This window comes from Diabrotica virgifera, chromosome 4 (genome assembly GCF_917563875.1).
Source record: "Diabrotica virgifera virgifera chromosome 4, PGI_DIABVI_V3a".
Lineage (NCBI taxonomy): Eukaryota > Metazoa > Arthropoda > Insecta > Coleoptera > Chrysomelidae > Diabrotica > Diabrotica virgifera.
Window position 1 is genome coordinate 148,633,256 of NC_065446.1, and position 22,042 is coordinate 148,655,297.

Consider the following 22,042-nt stretch of genomic DNA (forward strand, 5'->3'; position numbering starts at 1 on the left):
ATTTAAAAAACGGTATGCGTATGCGTTCTATTTTTTCCATTTATTAATGAAGACATTTATGAAGTTTATTTTCCAGAAAAAGAAGAGATGTTTGGGTATGTATATATATGGCATTAACCTGAGGTACAAGCAATAAGGAGAATTTCAAAAAGTGTTCCCAGAACTTCGCAGAGAGGTATAGACGGTTTCTATACATATTTTATAATGAATTTAGAAAGTTTTGATGAAACAATTATTTCTAATACGCATGTTCTTATAACCTGGGTGGGACAGGTCGAAGAATATATCATATTGTTTTACAATTTGGACCAGCGATAAATGAAACCTGCTGCGTTCTGAACGCTAAACTATTCGCCGCGATCGCAGTCAGAACGCTGCACAAATTCCTTTGATCACCAGTAGATCGCAACAGGTATGTGCTGAGTCACCTGTTTGCTTGAGACGAGTTGAATCGCGATCGCCATCGTGAACACCATCGCGTCGAGATCGCGTTGGTATGTTTTTCGCTTTAAGGAAAATCTGGAACACACGCGATATATCAGAATTAACCAAAATCAAAAACTTTAACAGCTGTTTTAAGAATATATTGTTGTATAGCGCAGAATCTTAGAGACAGGAAGAGACAACTAGCAAAAAATTACAAACCTTTATAAATAAATCGTTGAGAAAAATCCTAAAAATATACTGGCCAGATAAAATAAAAAACATAGATCTACGGAGAAGCACAAAGCAAGAGAAAATAACAGTCACGATTAAAAGAAGGAAATGAAAATGGATTATACATACTCTGAGGAAGGATCGAAATAATATAACCAAACAAGCACTCGAATACCAACCAGACGAAAGAAGAAGAAGAGGAAGACCTGATAATAGCTGGAGAAGAACTGTAACAAGAGATCATCAAAGAATTGGCGTTGAGATGGAGAGAAGTCAAACAGAGAGCGAGAAACAGAGAGCAATGGAAAATACTTGTATAGCAAATTTCGAAAGAATAAAACAGAAAAGGATGCGCTGATCCTGCGAATGAGCCATCTTTGATTCTTGGCTAAGAAACGCTAGAGCGCCCAATACTTCATAAGAAGGGAAGGTATTACAGGGAGAGAGAGAGAGAGAGAGAGAGAGAGAGAGAGAGAGAGAGAGAGAGAGAGAGAGAGAGAGAGAGAGAGAGAGAGACAGAGACAGAGACAGAGACAGAGAGAGAGACAGAGACAGAGACAGAGACAGAGAGAGAGAGCGAGAGAGAGAGAGAGAGAGAGAGAGAGAGAGAGAGAGAGAGAGAGAGAGAGAGAGAGAGAGAGAGAGAGAGAGAGAGAGAGAGAGAGAGAGAGAGAGAGAGAAAGAGAGAGAGAAAGAAAGAGATAAAGAGAGAGAGAAAGAGAGAGAGAAAGAGAGAGAGAGAGAGAGAGAGAGAGAAACAATACCGATTATTTATCAAAATAAAATTTAATAATAAACCTGACTTAACCTATCGTAAGGCTCATCAAACAATTATTCACTTTAAAAAATAAACATTTGTCAAGGGTATATAGTGGTATTGTTAAGTATATTACATTATAACTTATTCCATCGAATCTTCCGAAATCCATAATCTTCCATCGAAATAAAACAGAAAATTTAAAAGTTTAGAAAATACATTATCCATAACTATACCCAAGAAATAAGTTTTTCTAACCTGATTTAAGAGTATAAAAACGAAAACAAACAATTTACAGCGAATCCTTATCGTATATCCGAGCAAAACCACCTAGTTGGCAAAAGTTATAAATAGAATTTGTCTGGGTTCTTCAACTAAATTCTCACATAAACACGACCAAGGTTAAATATTTTACTTGATACCATAAGTACATTGTTGCCAGTATAACGGATGCCAAAGCGAGCGCTAACTGTATGAAATAATTCTTGTTAATATACACGTTGTATATTGATCGGAAGTCACGAAGAGTCAAAACTATACAGAAGCCACGAGGGACGCAAATGCAATATATATATATATATATATATATATATATATATATATATATATATATATATATATATATATATATATATATATATATATATATATGTATAATTATTAATATGTAGTGACTGTTAATAAAAGTTAACTGGTTATGATAAATTCATCAATTTTAATGAACATACTTCATAATTGTTTTTATTAAAAAATTAACAAAAGTTCAAAGTGTTTCACTTCTAATCAGCCCAAAACACATTGACTGCATTCCCCAAAATTATTCTTTTTATATATGTATATATATATATATATATATATATATATTTATTTTTAGCATCTCATGACGTCCCCCCATGTTAAACTGTAGTCTCTCGTGGCGTCCAGGTCTTCGTGGACTCCGATATACGGTTGCCACGAGGATTTTCTCTAAAATTTATCGCAGGTGAAAGGTACCACTTCCTACAATGCTTGAACAAAATATTGGCCGGATGTCCTCAGACACGTTATCTGTATAATAATATACACATTACTTGAGGCAGTTGCCGTCAGGCGCGCCACGTTCGCTTGCTGTATATCTAAAATCACTTTAACGGTTTTGATGACGTCCAAATATATATTTATTCATTTTAAGGTTGTCGCGGAATCCGTATATTTCAGTTAATGTCCTCATGGCTTCTACTACGCTGTTGCCACCTCAAATGTTGGTATTTAGACTTCGAATATTTTTATAAATGATTATTGTAGTATGTTAAAACAATTATTGTTGTGACAGATTAATGATATTCTCTTTGTATAATTAACAGTGTATTTTTTTACTGCAAGAATAAAAACAATTATGAAGTATGTTCATTAAAATTGATGAATTTATCATAACCAGTTGCCGAAACTGGTAGTCTAATTGCTCAATTGTAACATATTATAGAAGTGTTAGAATTTAATTCTTAATTCTTTATTAGGAGATCCAGATTTAGAAATTAGAACAACAAATACATCTAAAGAATATAAATATCTCGAATCTATATTATCTAAAGAAGGCAAAAGCGACATCGAAAACAGAACACAGCAGGGCAAAATAGCGGTAAACATTATAAGCTCTCTACTATGGTCTAAAGAGATAAAACAAAAAACGACAATCTATCGTACCTTGGTAGAGCCTATTATGACTTATGGAGCAGAAGTTTGGCAGATCACAAAAAAAGATAGAAAGAGAATAGAAGTAGGTAGTAGAAATAGATTATCTAAGGAGAGCGTGTGGTATATAAAAGATCGCATCAGGAAGGAGGACAAAAACTGTATATTCCAGTGTAGATAGAATTGAAACGAGACAACTAGTGTGGTATGGTCACGTCAAACGAATGAATGAAGATAGATGGCCAAAAAAAGCTTTAAATTACATACCACAACAAAGAAGAAGAAGGGGAAGGCCTTCAGTTACCTGGGAAGAAGATGTACAGTACATCATGAGAGATAAAGCCATCAAAGAACACGAATGGATGGACTGAAAAAGATAGCGGTCGAAATGCGAGAAGTAGCAGAGGCTATAGGAACCTCGCTTATAGATGCATAGATATAATTATTTATTACAATATTTTTAATAATATAATTTTTCTATTCTCTTACTATAATATATCAATTATAATGTCACCACCTGTATAATAGATATAATCAGATAGATAGATCATTAGATAGAACTAAAAACGCAGGACGAACTTCTCCAAGAAGTAATTACATAAAATAATGCCCTCTATTCGTAACGGAACATCACAAGAAATATGGGAGACTTTTAAACATTGTGTAACAACACCTAATCCTGTGAAACGGAAACACTGGATAACAGATGGAACCTTTCAAATCATTGAGAATAGAAGAAATCTTTGTCAAAGTGGTATGCATAGTGAAAGGAAAAAAGCTAGTTTAAGAAACCTCAATAAAAAAGTAAAGCGAAGATGCAAGGCAGATAAAAAACTGTACTATCAAAGTATATGCAAAGAAATTGAGAGACATGATCAGAATAATCAGCCGAGAGATCTATTTAGAAAAATACGCTACTTAACAAGATACTTCAAAGCCAGAACTTGGGCCATTGAAGACAACACTGGAACTCTGAGAACAATCAGAGAAGATATAGCAGAGACATGGAGATCGTATTGCAGGTACCTATATAAAGATGATTAACCCCAAGAACCTGTTAACCAAATCTTTGATGAAGTAGAAGGAGAACCTGATATACTTGAAAATAAAGTAAGACTAGTGATCATTAAGCTTAAATATAATAAAGCACCAGGTCCAGATATGATAACAGCAGAAATACTCAAAGCCACAGAAGAAACTGGCGTAAAATTACTTCATCTACTCTGTAACCAAATATGGCATTCTAAACAATGGCCTGAAGACTGGACAAAATCTACAATAACAACAATTCATAAAAAAGGCATTCGACAGGGTCAAGTGGAGACACTTATGGCAAATACTAAAAGAAGTAGGCGTACCCCAACACCTTATTTCGCTTATAACTGAACTATACGAACACACTATTGGATCAGTTAAAGTGCTTGACACACTTTCAAAGGAATTTCATCCAGAACAGGGTGTCAGACAGGGATGTATACTATCTCCACGATTATTCAACATATATGAAGAGCATATTATGAGAAGAGCACTTGAAGGATGGGAAAAAGTCATCTCAATAAATAATCATAAAATAGACAACCTACGTTTCGCAGATGACACAGCCCTTCTTGCAAATAGTCAATCAGAGCTGATTGATCTTACACGACTGGTTGAAAACGAAAATCAAATATTTGGTCTGCAATTAAACATATCAAAGACATGCGTCTTTGAAGTAAGGGTCAAAATAAAGATGAAATTAGCCAAAGACAAAAACCGGAAAGTAAACACAAGAATCGAATTCACAAAAAGATTGAAATTAAACCGAACAGCAGTGTCCCAACATGAGGAAACAGTGGAAGAAATATGGAAGAACTTCAAGGATATTATGCAAAAACTGCAAACGAAATTATAGGGATGAAAAAAAAAAAAGAGAAAAGAAATGGATAACCGGAGACACATTGTACTCCAGGGAAATAAGGCAAAAATATACGTTCGGAACACTTGACCGGCCAGGTTGCAAATGGATTTTTTGGATACTATATACCTATTACATTATAAATATAAAAATGTCCGTTACAGTTCGGACGATAATTTTAGTTATTAGCAAATAAGGGTCAAAAATGTCAGTTTTTGAATTTTGGTACGATTATTTGTTGCTTCGGAAGTTGCAAAATAAAACTTAAATTTCAAAAATAAAAAATTTGCTATGTGAAAACCGCATGAAAAAAGAATACTACGCATGAAACCTACCGGTTATAACCTAAAACCGGTTTTTTAATTCGAAATAATCGGTTTTACCGTTTTTTTTGTCCCGATTATAACCGGTTTTTTCTTTTTAAAGTAATAACCGGTGAAAAACCGAATAAGTTACCTGTGGAAAAAAAAATTATTTAGAGAAAAATGAAGAAATTTCTATCTATCTTCGATCTCAATCATATGTATTATAAATAATATGCGAAGTAATAAGTAATTAACCCAAACAACCATAATTCAACTTTTATTTACTAATAGAGAACTGGACGAAATTGTCACATCAGCTTTTATGAAACAATTTTGGGAATAGTTATTTAGTTTTAGATAATAATATAGTTACGTAAAAAAGTAAGTGATCTGCTTGAAATCGATATTCCAACCATCATCTAAAAATTGTTTATACTTGAGTACTTGAGACTTGAGAGTCTTGTATGAAATGTGAATACCGAAATACGATTAGGAATCTCCAATATGTAATTTTTAAATATTAGGAAATAAAAGGTAGGTATTACAAACGTATTAAAAAATATAACCTACTGAAATTTTTTGATGGCAATAGAGAAGTAAATAATGAATTGGTTTATCGAATTTATTTTTAAGTAAAATATAAGTGATTTGGATATTTTTCTAAACTTGATAGATCTAAGGGACATTCGGTAGATCGGGTAGGATCATCATTTTTGAGAATATCCCAATTATTGACAACGCACTATACGCCGAAGCCGTCTACAACGAGCGACGAATCAGAGATTGGGGTACTTTCGCCCATTTTTAGGGTAATTTGAGAGCGCCTAGGAAAATTTTTATAGGTTGAATTGGTTGGGAAATTTTTCGGGAGGAAAATTGAGCAAACTAAAGTGCAATATAAATGTAACATTATAACCTATTTGCTTTTGATTAAAAAAACGAAAACCGGTTTTTGGAACAACCGGTTATTTGACCGGTTATAACCGCCAGGTTAAACCGTAAGTAAAAAAAACGGTATAACCGAAACCCGGTTTTTTGTTCAACAACCGCCATGCACCATCCCTAGACTTTAGGATTTAAAAAGCTGGTACTTTTACATTATTATTGTATTATCGGTTTATAACCTTCTCCGTCTTCCGATACCCGTTCGCCGTTCGCCATTCCTCTCTGTCCGCACATTGATCTACTTACAGACCTCTTTCATCCATGGCTTTGTTTATTCCTGCCTGTCAACTTTTTCTCGGTCTACCTCTTCTTCTTCTTCTACCTTGCGGTTTCTAGTTTTGCACTTGTTTTGTGATTCTATCTTCATGCATTCTTTGTACGTGACCCAACCATCGTAGTTTATTTCGTTGATTTCGTCATTTATTGTATGTGTGACCTTCATTATTTCTCGTATCCGTTCATTGGTGACATGTTCTCTTCTTGATCTTCCTGCAGCTCTTCACCAAAAATCCATTTCAGTGACATCTAACATTTGTTTTGATTTTTCCTTGATATGCCATACTTCGCAGCTGTATGTTATAATGCTTTTCACTACGGCGTTATAGATTTTTTCTTGTTTTGGTTGTTTATCTGCTTGTCCCAGAGTACTGAGTTTAGGAGCCTAATTGCTTTCCTGCCCTGAGTATTTCGTTCTTTAATGGCTCCGTCCAGTGTTCCATCATTCGTGATTTTCCTACCCAGGTATTTATATTCGTTACATTTACTGATTGTTTCTCCTTCTTCTATAGTCGAGAAAATAAAGCATTTTGGCTCGCAATTTTTTCGTCCAGCATGGATTTACTTGAAATTTTCACAGAGGGTAGGGAATAGTCCAAGGATCATTTTCTATATCATGCCGCTGTACGCTAAAAGCTTGGGGTGGTTGCCACCCCATATCGGGGACGGGAATTTTTTATTATATTTTAACCACGTAAATCGATGTAAAAATGAATTCTAAGAAAAAAATGTTTTTTACATTTTCTTCGTAAAACTAGTATTTTTCGAGATATTCGCGCTTGAAAGTAACAGTTTTTCGACGAAAAAAGTCGATGGTTTTTTGAGAATACCTCGAAAAATATGGATTTAATCAAAAAAACTGTAGATATCAAAAATGCATCTTTTAGTAACACAAATTAAATTAAACTTAAATAATCTTTTTAAGTATAATGATAGACCTTTCAAAAAATAATAATATGAAGCTCCTAGCATGAAAATTAGGCGACTTATGATCAAAAAATGTCGGTACCTGCTATTCTCTATGAAAAAATCAGTGAAAACAACCCCCTAACTACCCTACTGATTAAAAATTGGTCTTCACCTTTCTGTAATTCCCTTTATATTCGTATTATCAATACACCCAAGAAGTTTGACCTATTTAAAAGGCCTAATTTTAGAAAAATTGGACTTTAAAGAAAAATTGATTTTTTGCAATTTCCTATGTCACCTTTTACTTCAAAATATTTACTTCAAAATACTGGAGATACGAAAAAATTATGGACTATTAAATTGTAGCTTATTATTTAATAAGTAAAATTCTCTTGTGCATGGATTTTCATTACAGTGAACAGATAGCGAGATACTATGGCTATTTGAAACCTCTATTTACGAGCAGACACCCCCTTATTCGAGTCTTTTAAACTCACCCCAATTAAAAACTAAGGGATCTTACAGAATTTAGTTTTCACGGTCTTAGAACTCTTCAAAAATCCTACAGAATTATTTTTGAAAAAACTTTTTATCGTCAAAAATGAAGGAGCCATGTTTAGAAAACGATTTTTTTTAAATATCGAATAGGCTGCTTATGGATAATTTTCAATGTATGTATAATACCACAGAACCGGTTGATATACTGGAAGATGACTAAAAAACTATTTGTATTTGTACATATTTGTAAATTCGTATTTTTTTGTAAATAAATATTTTTGTAATTCTTTAATTCTACTTTTTTCTGTATAGATCTATTAAACTATCTACTTATAAAAATTGTGATGTTATTAAGGGTGGTTTTTAAGGGTTGAAATATGATATTTTATCCTAAAGTATAAAACAATCATTATTTAACCAATCAAAACCAAATTTTACCCATATTAAAATTTACAATGTTTTTATATATTTTTGTCAATAAGGGGTAGGTTACACCCCTAAAATAATCAACGCCCTTAAGCATGATCTAGAATATGAAGTACAGGGTGATATGATCCTAATCCCAAATTTTTATGTAAATCGATGCAAGCCGAAATGATTCTTTTAGGATAAGTAATTTTTTTATATATAGCTTCAACAAGGGTGGTTTTAAGGGTTGAAATATTATGATAGTATATCTTAAAGCATAAAACAATCATTATGTACCTAATAAAAACCAAATGTTGACAATATTAAAGTTAAAAATGTTGTTTTATAATTTTTTACAGTTAGGGGTAATTTTCACTTTTCACATTTCTATGTTTATATTTGTATTCTCCATTGCCTCCCATAACTTTACCGAAGGTACACTGTCGTATGCCTTTTTCAGATCAATATAATATACGAAATGAATCTCTTGGTTAATCGCTGTTTTCTTTTCCATGACTTGTGCGATTGCAAAAAGGTGATCAATTGTAGATCTTCCGGCTCTAAATCCTGCTTGTTCTTCTGCTTCCATTTTCTTGTATTCGTCTCTATTCGGTTTTTTAAGATCCTTCCGTATATTTTGCTGATTGTTGGTGTACAGGAAATACCCATGTAGTTATCACATTGTTTTCGATGTGTACTTTTACATAAATGTTAAAAAAACATTCACCTTGGTTAATTACGGTCAAAGTTAGCCACTTTTTTTTATTAAGAAAGCTAACTAGCGCTAGTTTGAAGTTCAAGGTATGTATATATTTTATATGTAAAAGTTTGAGTAAACTTGAACAGAGTGGTTAATATATCTTTAAAAATAACGCCCTAACGAAATCGACTCGTGGTCGGTGGAGGGGAATTATTAAAATCCGTGCACTCAAAAAATGAAATTTATTTTTCAAAGATATGTTGCTCTTTATATCTCCAGAGATAGTTGATGGATTTTGATCATTATTTTTTTAAAATTTATATATATTTCTTGTAGTCTTGTAGAGTATGTTATGTACACATATACCTACCTAACAATACAAAATGTTATGGGGCCGATAATTATGATTCTAAGACCTTCGAGTATACATATATAATTTCATAAAAATCGTTCAAGCGGTATCGGAGGATTATGGCAACTAACATTACGACAGGAGAATTTTATAGATGTAAATAAATAGATGGCTATTAAAAAATAGGGTCTTGGTGATAGAAGGGTGAAAATTAAGGGTTGTATATATATTTTTAATGGTACATACTATAAAATTAAGGTAGACAATTTTTTCTAAAACAATAAAAAAGTGGCAGAGGGTAACCCCCTTATAACTTATGGGTATAAATAATAGATTACAATCTATTTTCAATCCTACAGAATATATGTGTAAAATTTCATAAAAATCTGCCAAGCCGTTTCGGAGGAATATGATAACTAACACTGTTACAGGAGACTTTTATGTATATAGAAGTAACTGTAAATTAAATAAGTAATAAAAGTGGCTTAATTTGCTCGTAATTCACCTAGGCGAAAAATTTATTTTTTTAAATTCGTGTCAAAATATCAGCTTTTCAAATCCCAACGCAGATTTAGTCAATATGTTAATATGGTTATTCAAATTGTTTATAAGCCAAAAATGATTCTACTTTCGTAAAATGTTTTCAGAATGGTAAAAATGACTTCTTATTGATTTTTTAAATAAGTTGAAAATGTAAGTATTCTTCTTTTCTGTGGTTTCCACAGAATTGCTGTATCATTATTATTTTCTAAACAACAACATTGCAAAAAAGTTCTTTGTGATAAACAAATCGAATGCAATTTAAACTAATTGACAAATCGTCTTGCATTTTTTTATGCATTATGTGGACTGTTTGACTCAACATTTCATGCAATATCAAAGTCTTAAGTTCATTTTTGCAAAAGTTATAGCAATTTCTTTATTTTCGAAATTTAGTTTTATTTTGCAATTTCCGAAGTAACAAATAATCAGAACAAAACTCAAAAACTTCCATTTTAAACCTTTGCTTATCTACTAAAAGATGAATAATCTAAATAAGATATTTAATTACGTTATTTTTACCTGTAGCCATTTAAACGAAAAAATTGTCATATTTGACCCTTATTTGTTAATAATTAAAACTCTCGTCCGAACTGTGACGGGCATTGTTGTATTTATAATGTAATAGGTATAACTCTAAAAGAACCATTTGCTACCTGGCTGGTCAAGTGTCCTGACAAAAACCTTATTTTAAGGAAAAGTAGTAGAAAGGAAATACAAAGAAAAATATAGCGGTTAAAAAGCAAGCCAGAAAAGACAAAAGATACTACGTAAATCATATGGTAAAAATGTCAGAAAAAGTTGCGCAAGAAAACGACCATCAAATACAGTACAATATCATCCGAAATTTGACAGGGAAAACACTAAACAGTAATAAACAAATCAAAGATAAACAAGGAAATAATATAATTAAATCAGAACATAAAATAATACAAAGATGAAAAGAACTCTGCGAGGAAATATATTCCAAACACCACATATAGACGGAGATAATGTAATACAGGAAATAAACATTAGAACAGTTGAAATTACCAAAGAAGAAATACAAAACACACTGAATCAACTAAAAAAATGGCAAAGCCGCTGAAAGCGACAAACTACCGATAGATTTAATAAAGGCGGACGCAAACGAATCAGTACAAATGTTACACAAATTCCTTAACAAGATATGGGCCGACCAGGAGCTCCCACAGAAATGGAACGTGGGTTTAACCATTAAGATACCAAAAAAGGGCGATTTAAATAAATGCGAGAATTGGCGAGAAATAACACTGCTAAGTGCCACATTCAAAATAATGTCAAATATCATATTGAATAGACTGAAGCCAGAAATAGACAAGAAACTAAGACTAAGAAACAACCAAGAAGGTTTTCGCGCAAAACGCTCCACTATCGACCACATTTGTATTATATCTGTACCTACCTCTGTATCTTGTCCCTGTACCTCTGTATCTCTTGTACTCTATAATTATCTTGGAACAAGCTGGTGAATGGCAAAAAAATATAAACATGTTTACTTTCACTTTGACTTTGAAAAGGCCTTCGATGGTACAAACAGAGAACAAATGTGGAAGATTCTAAAACTATATGGACTACCGATAAAATAAATCAACTTAATCAGACTATTTTACAGGAAATATAGAGCCAGACTAGAACATGCGGGAAAAATGGTAGTAGATGTAGCTATACAAAGCGGAGTTAAACAAAAATGTGTGCTATCCCCGACAATATTTATAATAAAAGCGGACTGAATCATGCAGAAAATAAGCGATAATAAAACAGGTATTAGATGGAAATTGCATAACTAGTTGGACGATTTGTAGTTCGCAGATGACATTTGTCCCCTAATCGAACATAGCAGCCATAAGCAAAAGAAGATCGACAAGCTTGCAAAATACTCCCAAGATAATGGGCCTGAAGATAAAGACAAAAAAAAACCAAACTTAAAAAAAAAACAGCAACCAAGAAACTAAAATTAAAATACAGGAGGTATGTAGATAACTTTACATATCTGGGATCGATCATGGAAAAAAGGCGCTAGTAGAGCAGTTGTAGAAAAAAGGATAGTAAAGGCACAATATGCACTCATTATATAATCATATAATGCATTAAGGTGATACAGTAGCGATCAACAAGTAGCCAAAACGCGTTCCAAGATTGCGGCTCTAATTTTGAATATTTTTTCGAGATATTTGGCACACGTATTCGTAATATAATAAAGAATGGCGGTACAGAGCCCAATTTGAAAAATATATTAATATGTGGAAATTACTCTGTAATTAAATACAATATTAAAAAAACGAGCCTGTACCGCCATTAAGAAGAACAAAAAAATACACTTTCTTCAAATAAACTTTTTTTCCGATGCCTAGATTTTGTGTCATTTTGGAACTACTAATGAAATAAAAAATTTTAGTAGTTCCAAAATTACACAAAATCTAGGCATCGGATAAAGAAGTTTATTTGAAGGAAGTGTATTTTTTTGTTCTTCTTAACGGCAGTACAGGCTCGTTTTTTTAATATTGTATTTAATTACAGAGTAATTTCTACATATTAATATATTTTTCAAATTGGGCTCTGTACCGCCATTCTTTATTATATTACGAATACGTGTGCCAAATATTTCGAAAAAATATTCAAAATTACAGCCGCAATTTTGGAACGCATTTTCGCTACCTGTTGATCGCTACTGTTTCCTCTTAAGGAAAATCTGGAACACAGGCGGTATATCACAGTTAACCAAAATCTAAATATTAATAGCTGGAGAAGAACTCTTACAAGAGATCATGAAAGAATTGGCGTTGAGATGAAGAGAAGTCAAACAAAGAGCGAGAAACAGAGAGCAATGGAAAATACTTGTATAGCAAATTTCGAAAGAATAAAACAGAAAAGAATGCGCTAATCCTGCGAATCAGCCATCTTTGATTTTTGGGTAAGAAACGCAAGAGCGCCCAATACTTCATAATAAGGGAAGGTATTACAGGGAGAGAGAGAGAGAGAGAGAGAGAGAGAGGGAGAGAGAAAGAGAGAGAGAGAGAAACAATACTGATTATTTATCAAAATAAAATTTAAGGTAAACCTAACCTAACCTATCGAAAGGCTCATCAAACAATTATTAACTAAAAAAAAAAAAACATTTGTCAAGGGTATATAATAGTGGTATTAGGTATATTACATTATAACTTATTCCATCGAAATCTTCCGAAATCCATAATCTTCCATCGAAATAAAATAGAAAATTTTAAATTCTAGAAAATACATTATTCATAACTACTCCCAAGAAATAAGTTTTTCTAACCTGATTTAAGAGTATAAAAACGAAAACAAAGAATTTACAGCAAATCTTTATCGTATATCCGAGCAAACCACCTAGTTGGCAAAAGTTATAAATAGAATTTGTCTGGGTTCTTCAACTAAATTCTCACGTAAACACGACCAAGGTTAAATACTTTACTTGATATTATAAGTACATTGTTGCCAGTATAACGGATGCCAAAGCGAGCGCTAACTGTATGGAATCATTCTTGTTAATATAGACGCTGTATATTGATCGGAAGTCACGAAGAGTCAAAACTATACAGAAGCCACGAGGGACGCAAATGCAATATATATATATATTGCATATATATATATATATATATATATATATATATATGGATTCCGACTTTAGGAAGCCAAAAACGCTATATCGCACCGGTCATACGAAGCCCGACACCTCCTTACGAAGCCCGGATTCGGGCTTCGTAATTCTTTAATGTTATTTCCCCAAAAAACGTACTTTACACCATCTCTCGATATTTTAACCAAGCTCAGAACATGTGAATACGCTTGGGCTTCATATATATTCGGACAAATTTTAGAAATGTACCATAGGTAGCTCTGAAATCATGATTAACAATACGAAGCCCGGGCTGCTTATGCCTGGAATTATTATCAAAACATACACTCGTAGTTCATGGTATCTACCACCAGTTTGCGCTGCGAAAAGAAGTATATACTCTGTAGAAGTTCAGCAGCGTTAGGAAGCCCACATTGAGCTACCGATTATAAGAAGCCCTGAAGTTTGGCAACGTTTTTGCATATTCCTCAAAGTACTATTAGCTTGTAAACATTTTTATTATTACCTGGCAATGCACATTTTTTGTATTTTTGGGTCGTTCATCGTCATTAATCTTGTGTACTAAGACTCCCGAGAACAGATTATGGTAATTCTTAGCATTACCTGTACACAGTAAGATACCGACAGAAAAAAGATTTAAAAATTGAATCGCAAAAGAATTATTTATTTTAATTGATACAATTAATACAAATTAACACTTTGTATTACTAATTTACTATTTTAGTTTGTAATAAGCCACAAAATTTGCTACCAAATAGGAAATTAATATGACAAATTAAATTATTGTTTTTTTTTTATTTAAAAAAGGTTAATGCCTCGAAAACTAATGGCCATTGGCATGGTAGGTACGGTAATTTTTAACAGTTAGGTACCTAGTGTAATGTGTAGTGTGTGTGTGTGTTGAGTAAGTATCTTGTTACTTTGCAAAGTTGACGTCATTGTCTTTGCAAAGAGACGCTAACTGTATCCGAACGTCTGCGGTTCCTCCGGTGAGTACCGATCCCACAAGGACAGAAACTATTTTCATTTATTAATTTATAATAAATGAAACATTTCTGACCCTGGTGAGATTCGAACTCACAACCATTCGGATTTTTCGATCCAAAGGTAGGCGCTCTTACCACTCAGTCAAGGACGGAGTTAAAGTTATTATTATTAAGGCTATGGGTACATAATTCGCAAATATTTTACGTGTATCCCTACTTTTTCTGTCTTTACACGGCAAATTACGTGTAGTAAAATTCACACTGGTATTGATATGTAAACATTACTAGAATGTCATTCTACTTGAAAATGTCATCATTAATTTAAAGAGATGGGTTTTGAATGTTCTTGGATAACTGTTATTTTTATAACTGGAAATTATTAATTCAGTTAATAAATGTGATAATTTTTTCACTAACTATGTATTCAGTGATTGTAATAATTTATTTGTACAACAAAGACTAATACTCAATCGAGAAAAGAAGAAAAGTGTTAAAGTGATTTTTTAATAATATAGTTATGGAATGCTTACAATTTTGAACATCTTTAACAACAAAATACTTGGATCACAGAATATATTATCCTGATGTATTCTCTGCTTGTATCTTGCACAAATAATACACAATAAATAACTTTTTATTAAGTTCACGTCTTAAATCAATTATTTATCAAATACACTATATTTCAATAATATTTAATCAATAACTTAACATATTCCCGATGCAATGTCAAATATTTAAAATTGTCACTGATTGTCAGTGTCTGACTGACAATATATGCTGACAATATTATATTCGGCTGAGTGCGTTGTAAGACAAAGATAGATTTGGAAAATATTACCACGGCATTGTGTTTATTTTTTTCGAATCCTGAAAAAACCAATAAATATTTTTGAAAAATTTAAACGCAGAATGAAAGACTAAATTATTACCGAGGGCCGAAAGTCCCTTAGAATAAATAAAAAGTTTATTTTGAATAATATATTTGAAATTAAAAATCACACTAAATTTTCTCTTAGTTTTTCACCCCTGTAACTTATTAAAATAAACATTATAGAAGTTCTCAGGGACTTTCGGCCCTCGTTAATAACGTGATCTTTCATTTTGCGTTTAAATTTTTCAAAAATACTTATTAGTTTTCTCAGGATTTGAAAAAAATGAATCCCCATTTGAATAGCATTGCAGCCGAAAATACGTACCGATCCTCTTAAATATTACTTTATAAAATTAAAAATAGTCATTCTTATGAATTATGCGTATTATTCTGATTCTGATACGATGAACACTTGTTTGATGGGTCTGAGCCACACAACTGAGGGTTAGGCCACTGTTTCATTCGTATTTTTAGTATTTGTCAAGGCAACAATACATTATGTAGTGCCATATTGCCAAATATAGAGCTAGATTGTGTAGACCACTGTTGAACCATATATCCAATTTTTCTGCTTTTATTGATGTATTAATCTAAAAATGCTCAATTTGTGGACTGTGCCACTGTTGCTCTGAGCGCCTCATTTAATACAAATACAAAATATTTAATACAATAATGCATACAGATTTTCCCCTCGGAAAAAATCAAACAATATAGATGTTTTTTAATTTCATTAAGGGAATGGGCCCGTAGTTTCTGCTGAAATGCTACTCAAATGGAATTCATTTTTTTTTTCGAATTCTGAGAAAACTAATAATTATTTTTGAAAATTTTAAACTCAGAATAAGAGATTACGTTATTAGCGAGGGCCGAAAGTCCCTGAGAACTTCTATAATGTTTATTTTAATAAGTTACAGGGCTAAAAACTAAAAGAAAATTTAGTGTGACTTTTAATTTCAAAATATCTCATTCAAAATAAACTTTTTATTTATTGTAAGAGACTTTCGGCCCTCGGTAATAATTTAGTCTTTCATTTTGCGTTTAAATTTTTCAAAAATATTTATTGTTTTTTTTTCAGGATTTGAAAAAAAATGAACACAATGTCCGTGGTAATATTTTCCAAATCTTTGTCAGTAGTAAATAGAATATTGCCAGCATATTGTCAGTCAGACAGTGACAATTTTAAATATTTGACCTGGCATTGGGAATATTTTCAGTTGTTGATTAAATAATATTGATAATGTGTTTAATAAATAATTGATTTAAGACGTGAACTTAATAAAAAGTTATTTATTGTTTATTATTTATGGAAGATCCAAAGCAGAGAATACACCAGGATATATTCAGTGATCCAAGTATTGTGTTGTTACAGATGTTCAAAATTGTAAGCGTTTCATAGTAACAATATATTATTAAAAAATCACTTTATCACTTTTCCTCTTTTCTCGATTGATTATTAGCTTTTGTTGTACAGTAGATAAATTATTACTGAATACATAGGTAGTGAAAAAATTATCAGTAGTAATTGCACAAGAGCTCTGAAATTATCGAATTTTTCCCGAGTGACACTTTGACAGTATTTCACGACCCGAAGGGGAGTGAAATTACGTCAAGTGGCACGAGGGAAACAATTCGATAATAATTTCAGAGATCGAGCTGCAATTTGCTGCGATTATTTCATGAATAAAACTGTTTAAAACCAAAATTTTATTGTAATTTATTTATGTAAGTACAAATTAGTACAATTAAACACACAGTTGTTATAAATATTTGACGATTGAAAGTCACCACTTTTATAAGTTTTAAAACAGTAATTGTCATTAATGTCACTGAATGTATTTTTTCACAGCAACGAAGGGCATCTGACGTAATATACTTGACGATGGGATATTATCAAAAATGATCAATTTAATTTGTATTTCTGTAGCTTTCTATTGGTCGGAAATATTAACTGAATTAACAATTAAGGCAATTAATTATACTAGTAAAAGTTATCCAAGAACATTCAAAAGCCATCTTTACAGTTAATGATGAAGTTGTCAAGTAAAGTTTACATATCCATACCAGTGACAATTTTACTACACGTAATTTGCCGTGTAAAGACAGAAAGAGTGGGGATAGCCTTAAAATATTTGCGAATTATGTACCGATGGCCCTAAGAAATGTTTAATAAACAACATATTAAAAAGTTCTACTCTAGAAGTGGGCACTTAATTTTTTATTAAACAAATGAACTGCGAAATTAGATGTTTCTTTAAATAACCCCGAAAATATAAATTTTAGAAAAAAACTGACTTGACTTGAAAAATTCAGACTATTGAAAAAAACCTAAATATAAGATTAAAATTTTTATAAAATTAAATCTGTAGCTTCTATAATTTTTTATTTATAACGCTAAAGTCACCCTTCTCACAAACATTGGCGCACTGTAAACTAGCGAAGTGCACGGCTGAGTTATTTCAGTGTATTTCTCTAATTAATGGATCAAATAAAATTTTACAAATTGGACAAGAAAGAAGGAAATTAAGAGAAGGAACAAGAAAGAATAGCTTAATTGGAAAGAAGAACAATTAAGCTATCTTATGGTTATAATAAAAAGAAATAAAATGTATGGGCATAAGTACGGTGTGGGCTAAATTTTGTTTAAACATTATTTAAAAATGTGTAACTAATAAAATTTTTCTTATAAAGCTCTCAAATTTGCACAACTTACCTTTCAAACTGGTAAAACACATCAGAAGTGATCTAGAAAATAAAAGGTATTGTTCTGTTGCATTCCTGGACATTGGTCAGGCCTTCGACAAGGTATGGCATGCTGGTATGCTCTTTAAACTAAAGAAAAACTTTCCTCATCCTTTTTATCAAATCCTAAAAAGCTATATTTCCAACCAACATTTCCTAGTCAAGCAGGATAATGAATACACAAGCCTAAGACCTATAAAAGCCGGAGTACCACAAGGAAGTGTCTTGGGACCGATATTGTACTTGCTCTACACTGCTGACCTACCCACAAGTAACAAAACAACGTGTGCAACTTTTGCTGATGACACTGCTGTACTAGCCTCTCACCATGATCCAAATACAGCATCCAGAACCCTTCAGAAAGACCTTAATAATATACAAATATGGCTTAAAAAATGGAAGATAAAGGCGAATAAGAGTAAATCCATCCATGTAACCTTCACCATGAGAAGACAAACATGTCTATCTGTAACACTAAATGAAACTCAACTCCCACAAACCGATACTGTCAAGTACCTAGGAATCCATCTTGATAGGAGATTAACTTGGCAAAAACACATTTTTACAAAAAGAAAACAACTAGGAATAAAATTTCGAGAAATGTACTGGATCATCGGTCGTAAATCTCAACTATCACTTGAAAACAAACTGCTGATATATAAAACTATATTAAAACCAGTGTGGACCTATGGTATCCAACTTTGGGGGACAGCCAGTCAAACTAACCTAGAAATATTGCAGAGATTCCAGAACAAAGTCCTTAGAACAATGCTGAATGCCCCTTGGTACGTGCCAAACTATGTGATAGAGCAAGACCTCAATGTGCCATCCATAAAAACAGTAATAACGGAATATTACAAAAAATATTCCAAGAGACTAGAATCTCATCCAAATGAGTTAGCCAGCAACCTTACTGATGACCACAATGATGTACGACGCCTGAAGAGATTCAAAGTAGTGGATCTAGCAAGAAGATTCGAATAATCTGTGATAACTAAACTTATTTTAATTTGTTTTAATTTAATTTATGTAAAGAGGGTGATCACTGGATCTCCCTCTACAGGTCAAAATTTTCAATTTTTGTCAAATAATTTACCTATTGTTCTCAGTTGAGGACAGATTGTAAATATTACAACATTAAATAAAAAAAAAAAAAAAAAAAACCTTTCAAACATCTTACTAAACAATGTTTCATTCAAAAAAATGCCAAAAATTTAATTCAAATGATATGACGCAAAAATGCAATTTTTGAAAACTTTTACGTAAGTTTTAAGGAAAAACGTAGTTTACAGAATTACCAGCACTTTAAAACGGTATTACTCAAGTTTGAAAAGATTTTTTACAATTTTATAGGTGATTTTTTAAAGCATTTGATGTATTTTTAAAATTTACTCAATAATTTTATTTTAGAAATGAAACTATGAAACTATGAATGAAACTATTCCTTTTTGACAAAAATTAAGAAAGATAACAAAAATGTACCTAATACAAAAACCGAAAATTACCAACTAAAAAATTGTTTATAAAAAGTGATCAAAAATGTTTTCTCTAAAACTTACCTAAAATAAATTTAATAATAAGCTTGAACAATAATAAATTTTCAACAAAAAAATATTTTTAGCTCTTAAACATTATGTCTGCGTAACTTCGAACCTATTAATAACTTTTTTATTACCAGTTTTACGAAAAAAGTTATTCTTTATAAAATACTCTGCATCGTATATGATCTCAGATGCAACCATCAAATATCAAATTTTATTAATTTTACATACGAGGTTTTACATACGATTTTACATTTTGACATACGAGGTATGTAAAAAAATATGAATTTCACTCAAGAGTAAAGTACCTTTAGATTTCATAATATCGAAAATTGTTATTAAAAAAAGTTGGTTGGAATTACAAAATATGTTTCACTGTTTAATTACATTCTTCTAAATGAGATATTGTGAACTATAAAGGTATGGTATGTTTAACAGTAAATGGTCGAGTTCAATTAGTTACCACTATAAACATCCTGGAATAACCGATAATAGTATAAAAGGTCCGGTTTCAGGTAAAATTTAAATATGTTTTCTGGTACAATTTCTTTGCTTTATTATGGGATTACCGTCTAGTCAGTGTTAATTGTCAAAAGACCAACTCTGTCTACCTCGGTTGCTTATCGCTCCGGGTGGGTCTTAACAATGGGCCAGGTCAGATAAATTTAATAATATTTACGACCGCACTAATTGAACTCAACCATTTACTGTTGAACAAACCATACTGAACTGTTAAGCAAAAGTCATATTTGTTTGATATCTGATGGTTGTTTTTTGGACTTTAGACCAGAATAGAGTATTTTATGAAGAATAACTTTTTTTCGTAAAATTAATAATAAAATAGTTGAAATAATTCAAATAAAATAATGATGATGGGTATCCGTAATTTGAGAAAACATTGAATTTTTTTTTCAATTATAATGATGTAATTATAATAAAACATAGTTTTTAATTCCCAACAACTTTTTATAATACCCATATTTTGATATTCTGGAATATAAAGGTACTTTACTCTTTAACAAAATTCGTATTTTTGACATACCTCGTGTAAAATTGATAAAACTTGATATCTGATGATTGGGTTTTAGATTTTAGACTATGCAGAGCAATTTATGAAGAATAAACTTTTTTTCGTAAAATTTGTAATAAAAATGTTTCAAATATGGTTCCTTGCTACGCAGACATAGTGTAGAAGAGCTTCTTTATAAGCATTTTCAAATTGTAATGCCATATTCGGATTCAGCATAATCAAAAACAAAATAGAAACAAAATTCAACGATATTTTTAAAATTATTTTAAATTATATAATTTAACATGATTGTTTGGAATTAAGAACTATATTCTGATATGCAATTTCATCCTTCTAATGGAAAAAAAAAATTTTGAAAATTTTTCTAATCAACATTATTTTTAGTTGTTTATTTCAATTATGATACATATAGATATTTGTATAACAAGGGAGGAAAGTGCTTCTTTTCCTCCCGAGAATGAAGTTTACTGCCCGACGCGTAGCGGAGGGCAGTAATCATTCAAGGGAGGAAAAGGCACTTTACTCCCATGTTATACATATGGTTTTTCCACCTTCCTCAAATAACAAGTCATTTTTTCATTTTTACTTAATTTATTTGTGTAACTAACCAACAAAATTTATTAGAACTAAAACTAATAAGTACGTACAATATAACTGTCAACTGTCAAATATAAGTCAAAATAAAAATGTAAACATTGTTAAATCAAAATAACAATTTACAGTTTTTTACCATTCTGTGAAATACAGAGTGTTTTATAAATAAACGTTAAAATGTATACAAACTTAGGTAATAGAAAATAGATATTGTACAGGGCGTCAATAAGTTATATTTTTATGAATGAAATACCATGATGTCACTTTTACTTTTCTTCCCTAGGGAGGAAAAGTACAACTTTGCTCCCTACAATCAGGTCCGGAAAAGTATACTTTCGGTAGAGGTAGGTGGAAAACTCTTTTATTATTCATTTTACGAAAAACAGTTATTCTTTATAAAATGTTCTACAGGGTCTAAAACCTAAAATACAACCGTCTAATATCAAATTTTGTCAATTTTATACGAGGTATATAAAAAAAAATATGAATTTTCCCAAGAGTACTTAAATAATATACCCTTATTTTTCACAATATTGAAAATTGTGCTTATGTAAAGTTGTTTAGAACTAAAAACCATAATTAACCCGCCAGTGGTCGCTATATGAGATTTTCTCTCACGGTTTCAGAAAATTGCACAGAATTTTTTTTCTGGGAAATTATAAGATCTGTAGTTCCTTCTAGTCTCCTAACTATCCTCCCTCGACAATCTAATAGAATCGTCCGCTTAGATAGTGACTCAGTTGACCTAAT